The 9,767-nt window shown below is 44.3% G+C and overlaps 1 non-coding gene across 1 annotated transcript; it reads left to right on the top strand.

Moving 5' to 3' along the window:
• The first annotated feature begins 543 nt into the window (after positions 1 to 543).
• Positions 544 to 725, top strand: LOC138785094 (U2 spliceosomal RNA). Its single transcript, XR_011362067.1, has one exon. It is a non-coding gene; the product is annotated as a U2 spliceosomal RNA (small nuclear RNA).
• The last annotated feature ends 9,042 nt before the right edge of the window (positions 726 to 9,767 follow it).

The following is a 9,767-nucleotide window of genomic DNA, read 5'->3' as shown; positions in this document are numbered from 1 at the left end:
TGGCTGGAGCGCATCACATGGCTTCCAGCAACCTCAGCCAATCAGGGCTGAGCAAGCTGAAAGCCATGTGATGCGCTCCAGCCAATGAAAAGGCTGCTGGTGCGCATGTGCACCAGCAGCCTTTTCCGTCCCATTCACTCTCTATGAAGACGCCGAGGAGGAAGAAGACCCGGACCGCCCCCCAGCTCTGACGTCATTGTCACCAGATGCCGCCCGGGAGAAGAGGACCGTGACGATCGTAATAGGTAATGTATATATTCTTTAACTTCCGGGCGGAGGGGGTCGGGGGTCCGAAAGTGGGGGAAGGGGGCCAGACCGGGTATTTAACCACATTACAAAGTTATATAACTTTGTAATGTGTGTTAAATAAGCTTAAAAAAAATTTGTGGGAGTTGTCCTTTAAACTCATGCGTTTTATTGTATGTGATATAAGCACTGGATATAATAATGCTATGATCACACAGTTTATTTTTTAAACAAAAATGGTCATTGTTGGCAATTGAAACAACGTCTGTTCTTGCCTTAAAATAATGCACTGTATTGATCGCTTTTCGGCCTTTTGGCTAAGATCAAGTGTAGTATCTGTTCTTATCAGTTTAATATCTGATACGTTCCCTATTTGGGGACCATATATCAAATGGATTTTTAGAACAGCGAGATGGAAAAAGAGCTTGCTCTGTCCTCTCCAGGCATTGACCTGGTATTCCAGGTTCAGTGCACCAAAAAGAAAAAAGAAAAAAAAATGCACTGTATTGAACTCTACAGGAACAATGGCTGTTCACAGTGTTTTGAACAACGGCCGTTGTTCTCCTATGGCCACACAAATAATTGACTTGACAATGATTTGGGACCGTTGTACCGGCTCAGGTCACACAATGTATGGCCATTCTGACAGCCCCCCGTGCCCCATTTGGCCCGCCTGCTGCCTCAGATTCTTACGCCCACTGATGCATATTTAACCCTGCCTGCTTATGCATTCTAATATGCATAGGTAGGTGTGAGCAGAAAGAAGAGGTAAGCAGCTACTGGGAACTATCAGCAGGTTTATATGCACAAATCTGCTTATTGTTTCCCTTTAAACAGAGGCTTATTAGGAAGATGTTTAGTTTAGGGGTGAAGATTAGTTAAACTTAAGTTTTTCCTCAGTGGAGTACCCCTTTAATTATATCCAGTGCTCATATCACGTACATTACAGATGAATTTAAAGGCAGAAAAAATAAAAGTGGCACTTCAGATTTAAAGGGCCTATTCAAAGTGATAGACAACTATTGTGTTTATGCACAAACTTGCTCATAGTTTCTCTTTAACCTCTTTAGAACCGGGCTAATTTTTGTTTTTCAAGGAATAAAAATCTAATCCTGCATCTAGCTGAGAACAAGGCCATGCTGATGATCAGCTGGTGAGAGTGCTCCCTATGAACTTAAAGGGGTTATCCAGCTCTAGAAAAACATGGCCACTTTTGCCCCACTCTTGTCTCCAGTTTGGGTGGAGTAAAAGTAAATGGAGCTTAATTGCAAACCACACCTGAACTGAAGACAAGAGTAGGGGGAAAAGTGGCCATGTTTTTGTAGCACTGGATAACCCCTTTAAACTAAGCCTAACCTGAACTGAACCGGGCTGACCACATCTCCAAGCACTCCATTTACTGCCAGCAATCCCAGTGTGGTTTCATTTCATATCAGTATGGTTCTACTCTTGCTGCAGGGTAGTCCAGCTGAGACTTGTGGTACTACAGTGCAATTCCAGCAATCCTGGTGTGGTTATATTCCAATTCAGTTTGATTCCATTTTTTCCAGCTGAGATTTGTAGTTCTACAGTGCTTAATACATGCCAATGCACTGTTGTGTCCCTTTACAATGGATGTGACTAGCATAACACCATAAAGGCCCTATGGTTACATTTTACATTTTAAACTGTGTATTACTGATTTTATTTTTAATAATTGTGTTTGTTATTTGTAGTTATATTTGTATCTCTGTTTTTACACATTATTGTTATAATAATAATAATAATAATAATAATAATAATAATAATTATTATTAGTATTATTAAATTGCATTTTATTTAGAATATCAAGTAGACATTAGATATATTGCCTGGAGATCTAGTTTCCTCTCTCTCTTTCTTCATTTTACATATCCATTTTTTATCCATCAGCATACCCATACTAGCTTTGAGGTCTAGGCTTCTTTCTTTTATTCCTTGTTTGACATTTAGTGATTAAGGTAGCCACTGCCTAGTTGTGACCTCAGCTCTGGAAATTAAAGTGAGCTGTTTTCTCCTCGTGATTAAAAGACCATGGCGCCTGCATTTTTCACCTTCAGACCCACATGCGCCCTTATTTTTTGGGACACCTATTGTACTTTGCAATGACTGACTTAATTTTTCCATAAAAAATGCTGCAAAACCATAAAGAAATTATTTGAGCTGTCCTCAAGACAGTACGATTACATTGACCTGCAACTTATATAACTTTTGTTTTATTTGAGTGCTTTTAAAACATTAAAATCTTTAAAAAAAGATTGCTTGCAAATATGCAAGTTTTTTTTATCACTTTTTATTATAATTTTTCTGGATGTGACCAAAAATCTGCACTTTTGCACTATGGCAGATTTTATGCTTACGCTGTTTACCGTGCGAGATCAGGAATGTGATAATTTGATAGTCCGCTGATTTCACACATGGTGGTAGCAAACTTTTTTTGTATTTTTTTTTTTTTCATTTTCATTCCTAAAATGGGAAAAGGGGGAGATTTAAACTTTTATTATGTGATGGGATTACTTATTAATGAAAAACCTTTTTTTAACTGTACTTTGTAGTCCCCCTAGGGGACTTCTATGCTAACTACACTGATCTCTCATAGAGATCAATGCAGTACATATGTACTGCATTGATCAATTAGATGAGTTCTCGATTACTATAGGCATAATAATTGAGCACCATTGCGGCGCTGAGCCCTGTGTAGAAGCAAGGATCACCCTTAAGCGATTGCATTGCAGGGAGACAGTCCCAACACTAGACACCAGGGGAGGTTTTTCTATAGCTATTTAAATGCCGCTGTCAGTTTTGACAGCAGAGTTTAAATGGTTAATCAGACGGGCATGGCGATTGGCCGCACCAGCCACGGAAAATCTGTCTGGGTAAATACCCAGACACCCACATTATTATTATTAAATTGCATTTTAGCTGAACAGGCATTTCCTATTCCAGAAGCAGGACTAGCACAGTAAAAAAATAAAGAGAACACTTAAACCACACAATGTAAGTGCAAGTCACTTACATGTCTGTGAAATCAACCTGTTCAGCTATAAAGCAACACTGATTGTGAATCAATTTCTCCTGTTGTGCAAATGGAAGAGACAACTAGTAGATATGATAGGCAGTAAGCAATACAACCCCTATAAAGGAATGGTTCTGCAGGTGGTCACCACAGACCATTTCTCTGAATAAATATATATGTTTTTGAATAAAAAAAAGACGAAGATTTTACCAGGTGAGTGTGCCCCATATTTTTTCTTATATTTATTCATCTGATTTCATTGACCTGTTTAGGAGGGAGCAGCACCAAGATACCCATAGTTAATACACCTGTCAACCTCATATTGTTCCACTTGCATACACCAGTAGTGCCGATACTGTGACTTCAAGAGACAAACCATTTCTCTGTTCTCATTCTTTTGGCTGCTGTTTTGGTCACTTTTGCATTTTGTCATTGATCTCACCCCTAGAGTCCTGAGCCCGGCAAAATGACCTCCAGCAGGCCACTAATATCCATGTGTCCGCTCAAACTCAGAAACAGACATGTGGCTGGTATGAGGGCCCAATACCTATAAGTTGGTGTTGGAGTCAACATTGGCACCCTGTGCTATTCACAGATGAGAGCAGGTTCACAGTGAGTACATGTGACAGACATGACAGAGTTTGGAGACACTGTGGAGAACGTTCTGCTGCATGCAATATCCTCCAGCATGACCGATTTGGCAGTGGGGGGGGGGGGGCATCAGAGCCGTTTTAATACATTGGTGGGCCCAGTGCACAGCCCTCAAGAGTGGGCCCCCCCTTCCCTTTCGGCACATTGTATAATGTACTGAATTTGCCCCCACACTGTATCAAGAGCCCCAATACATACAGTAGTTACCTTATAACACTATTTCCACCATTCAGTGATTACATATTACATAAAAACTGCACTAAACAAAACAGAAAGATATCACCAATGATACCATTACATAATACCGCCACATCATGACCCCTAACACTACAACCCTATAACAGAGTGCAGTTACATCCAGTGACTCACCGGGGGCGTTTTCTCCAATCAGAGTCTGTCACCTTTTCTTTTTCTCTCCATCCAGCCTGGGCCACCTTGAAGTCTTCTCCTGGCTGTGAATCTTCTCTCCAGAATCTGCCAGACAAATATTTTAGGCTCCAACACATCCAGTAGTTAGGTCCCTTGTACCCCTATACAGTAGTTACACCCCTCTGTACTCCTACATAGTTACACCCCTCTGTGCCTCCATAGTTTTAAGGTGTCCCTGTAGTATATAGACCCTCATGTGCTCCTCCAGTTATATACAGCCCTCCTGTGCGCTCCCCCATTAGTATATAGCCCCCCTGTGCACTCTCCCCAGTAGTATATAGCCCCCCCTGTGCTCTGCCACAATAGTGTATAGCCCCCCTGTGCTCTCCCCCAATAGTATATAGCCCCCCTGTGCTCTCCTATAGTATATAGACCCCTATGCTCTCCCACAATAGTATACAGCCCCCCTGTGCTCTCCCCCAATAGTATATAGCCCCCCTGTGCTCTCCCACAATAGTATATAGCCCCCCTGTGCTCTCCCCCAATAGTATATAGCCCCCCTGTGCTCTCCCACAATAGTATATAGCCCCCCTGTGCTCTCCCCCAATAGTATATAGTCCCCCTGTGCTCTCCAATAGTATATAGACCCCTATGCTCTCCCACAATAGTATATAGCCCCCCTGTGCTCTCCCCCAATAGTATATAGCCCCCCTGTGCTCCCCCCAATAGTATATAGCCCCCTGTGCTCTCCCCAATAGTATATAGCCCCCCTGTGCTCTCCATAATATATAGCCCCCCTGTGCTCTCCCCCATAGTATATAGACCCCTGTGCTCCTCAATATGATATAGCTCCCTGTGCTCACCAATAGTATATACCTCCCCTGTGCTCCCCAATAGTATATAGTCCCCTGTGCTCCCCAATAGTATATAGCTCCCCAGTGCTCCCCCATAGTATATATTCCCCTGTGCTCCCCCATAGTATATAGCCCCTCTGTGCTCCCCAGTAGCTTATAGCCCCCTGTGCTCCCCAGTAGTATATAGCCCCCTGTGCTCCCCAGTAGTATATAGCTCCCCTGTGCTCCCCAGTAGTATATAGCTCCCCTGTAGTATATAGCTCCCCTGTGCTCCCCCATAGTATATAGCTCCCCTGTGCTCCCCCATAGTATATAGCCCCCTGTGCTCCCCCATAGTATATAGCCCCCCTGTGCTCCCCCATAGTATATAGCCCCCTGTGCTCCCCCATAGTATATAGATTCCCTGTGCTCCCCATAGTATATAGACCCCTGTGCTCCCCAGTAGTATATAGTCCCCTGTGCTCTCCCATAGTATATAGGTCCCCTGTGCTCCCCCATAGTATATAGCTCCCCTGTGCTCCCCCATAGTATATAGCCCCCTGTGCTCCCCCATAGTATATAGCCCCCTGTGCTCCCCATAGTATATAGACCCCCTGTGCTCCCCCATAGTATATAGCCCCCTGTGCTCCCCCATAGTATATAGCCCCCTGTGCTCCCCCATAGTATATAGCTCCCCTGTGCTCCCCCATAGTATATAGTCCCGTGCTCTCCCATAGTATATAGGTCCCCTGTGCTCCCCCATAGTATATAGCTCCCCTGTGCTCCCCCATAGTATATAGCCCCCTGTGCTCCCCCATAGTATATAGCCCCCTGTGCTCCCCATAGTATATAGACCCCCTGTGCTCCCCCATAGTATATAGCCCCCTGTGCTCCCCCATAGTATATAGCCCCCTGTGCTCCCCCATAGTATATAGCTCCCCTGTGCTCCCCCATAGTATATAGCCCCCTAAGCTCCCCCATTGTATAAAGCTCCCTGTGCTCCCCAGTAGTATATAGCCCCCTGTGCTCCCCAGTAGTATATAGCTCCCTGTGCTCCCCCACAGTATATAGCTCCCCTGTGCTCCCCCATAGTATATAGCCCCCTGTGCTCCCCCATAGTATATAGCCCCCTGTCCTCCCCTATAGTATATAGCCCCCTGTGCTCCCCCATAGTATATAGCCCCCTGTCCTCCCCCATAGTATATAGTCCCCTGTGCCCCCCCCATAGTATATAGCTCCCCCTCCCATATAACATTGAAAAAAACAAACACTTACTCACCTGGGTCCACGCGTTCCTCTTCTCTTCCCTCCTGTGGCCGCACTTCCTCCGGTCACAAGAGGCTGCACTCCCCGCACCCTCGCGCCGACGCTCCAGTGACGTCGGGCGCTAGAGGGAGAGTGCGGCCTCTTGTGACCGCAGGAAGTGCGGCCACAAGAGTGACTGACAGGGAGGGAGCCAATGGCTCTCTCTCTGTCAGTGTCGCTGCTGCTGCAGCGCTGAAGCGCCGCAGCAGCAGCGGACGGGGGCAGCGGCGGACGGGGGGGCCCTGCAGGGGGCGCCATGGAGGGGTAAGTAGATTACCCATCCATGGCGCTCCCCCCTGACAGGCTGGTGGCCGGAGCCCTGTGCGACCGCATTGGTCGCACATAGCAACGGCCGGCCTGCTCGGGGGGGCCCCTTTAACCAGTGGGCCCGGTGCACGTGCACCATGTGCCCTCTGGTTAAAGCGGCCCTGGGGGGCATTACTTTGGAGGGCTGCACAGCCCTCTTTATGCTAGCCCCAGGTACTATAGACTGACTAGCCCGACCCCAGACCTGAATCCAATCGCGCACATCTGGGACATTGTGTCTTGTTCTATCCACCGATTGCACCACAGACTGTCCTGGAGTTAACTGATGCTTTAAAAGGGGCCTGGGGGGAGATCCCTGAGAAGAACATCTGCCGTCTCATCAGGAGCATGCCTATGTGTTACACACACTACTGAGTCTCATTTCCTTGTATTGAGGCATTACCACTGAAGTTGGATCAGCCTGTAATTAGATTTTTCCACTTTGATTTTGAGTATCATTCCAAGTCCAGATCTCCATGGGATATTCATTTTGGTTTACATTGATCATTTTATAATCTTTGTAATGTGATCTTTCTAATTGTTATGCTTGCACATAAGCTATTTTTTCTTATGGAAAAAAATATTAGTATTAGTATTATTGTTATTACAGGTATTAATAATACTAGTAATAATAATAATAATAATAATAATAATAATAATAATAATAATAAATGTGGTGATTCCATAAATTTTGTTAGTGGTTTTATAACTGGTTATATATTTATCTGGTTTCATGTGTTATTCATTAAGGCGATTGATCTACTGAGACAAAGCAGAATAAAAGCCACAGAATGTCCATTGACTTTGATGCACTTTCTATTGACTAGTTATCATAGGCTAAAAGGCTTTGATAAAAATGACCCTGTGAATGTGTAATTGGTCTTGTCGCTGAGTAAGCCATTTCTTTTGAAAACTATATTATGATATATTCCTATTTTATATTGTGTAAGGCAAGCTTCCACATGTCTAGCACTATAGAAAACCACATATAGACAATAAAACATAACTTTTTCTTTGTATCATTAAAATTACCCCATATAAACATCAACACAAGACAAAAAACATGTGCAATAGCCAATCCCAGGCGCATGTATGTCAAGCCCTGGGTTACCAACACTACACCAACATCACAACAAAAATGACTAAATCCGAGTCATACCAAGCAATGGGGCCACATAAAGGTGTGATCATGGGTAGGGGTATAGTGTGTCCGACATTCAGGACCTCCTTGCCCTGATATGCGCTGTAAGGGAAGATGTTATTACTACCCCTTCTCGCACAGGAGAGTGGAGCACTCGCCCTAATAGGGGCGACCCCTACCCTGAACTACCCCTTGGTACAGATCCCTAATGCACCCTGAAATAAAGATTGTCAGTTTCTTACCTTCCTATGTGTTTCCTCCAAGTTGTCTGAATCCTCAGGGAGGGAAGGTCTTGGGAGGGGGTCTCAAGGAGGCAGTTTAGGTCTTGCCATAGCATCTCTATGGCATTTAAGTTAGGACTTTAACGCCACTCCAGAACCTTAGGGCCATGTTCACACAGGGCAAAGACTTACTTGTTCTCCCGGCCAATACTGCAGTTAGTTAGTCAAGTTAGTTAGATGAACATCACTTGATATTAATTGCAATGCTGGCACATTCGGGTGTGCCCACACTCCAATTCACCATTGACTACAGTGTAAAGTACATTCCGGGAGCCATACTCTACACTGTAAGCACAGGCTATTTTCTACGACCGTGGAAAATAGACCTGTCAATTATTTTCTGCGGCTGCAGGGAACAAACAGCTGTAGTGTATACAGTGTATATACACTACAGCCATTGTTCCCTTCACTGCTATGCAGTAAATAAACAACGGCCGTTGTTGCAACATGCAACAACAGCTGTTGTACAACCAAATACACTGTGTGAACTTGTTCGAAAGGTGTATTCTGAGTTAACCTTCATCCCTCCCTTCCAAAAAAAAACACCTACTCATACTTTAGCACACATGCTATGTCAGTTTACAGTATGTAGAAAAAACGAGATTCTGTAGCCCCTCTACAAGCCTTTTGTGTATTGTTTGCATCCCGCTCTGTATTTACATGCTGAGTCAGCACCTCCAGCTAGCTGTGAGCAGAATCAATCAGGCCCTGTCCTCCTCCTTTTGCCTTTAGTCTCACAATTATCCTTGGCCATAGTGCTACTGCTGCAACCACCATCCTAACATGACAAAATAGCATATTGGGCAACATTTACTAACAATGCGTCAATTTTAACCCCTAGCTGCTGCGATTGCACTCCATCCTGTCATTAACCTCTCAAACCTGTGTGAGTGACAGGAGTACAGTCATGGCCAAAAGTTTTGAGAATGACACAAATATTATGTTTTCACATGATCTGCTGCCCTCTGCTTTTTATGTGTGTTTGTCAGATGGTTTTATCACATACAGAAATATAATTGCAATCATATTATGAGTAACAAAAGCTTATATTGACAGTTAGAATGGGTTAATGAAGCAAGTCAATATTTGCAGTGTTGACCCTTCTTCTTCAGGACCTCTGCAATTCTCCCTGGCATGCTCTCAATCAACTTCTGGACCAAATGCTGACTGATAACAGTCCATTCTTGCACAATCAATGCTTGCATTTTGCCAGAATTTGTTGGTTTTTGTTTGTCCACCCGTCTCTTGATGATTGACCACAAGTTCTCAATGGGATTAAGATCTGGGGAGTTTCCAGGCCATGGACCCAAAATCTCTTTGTTTTGTTCCCAAGCCATTTAGTTATCACCTTTGCTTTATGGCAAGGTGCTTCATCATGCTGGACAAAGCATTGTTGATCGCCAAACTGCTCTTGGACGGTTGGGAGAAGTTGCTCATGGAGGACATTCTGGTACCATTCTTTATTCATGGCTGTGTTTTTAGGCAAGACTGTGAGAGAGCCGATTCCCTTGGTTGAGAAGCAACCCCACTCATGAATGGTTTCAGGATGCTTTACAGTTGTCATGAGACAAGACTGGTGGTAGCGCTCACTTCCTCTTCTC

This window comes from Dendropsophus ebraccatus, chromosome 2 (assembly GCF_027789765.1).
Source record: "Dendropsophus ebraccatus isolate aDenEbr1 chromosome 2, aDenEbr1.pat, whole genome shotgun sequence".
NCBI lineage: Eukaryota > Metazoa > Chordata > Amphibia > Anura > Hylidae > Dendropsophus > Dendropsophus ebraccatus.
This window is presented reverse-complemented; position numbering and strand designations above follow the sequence as displayed.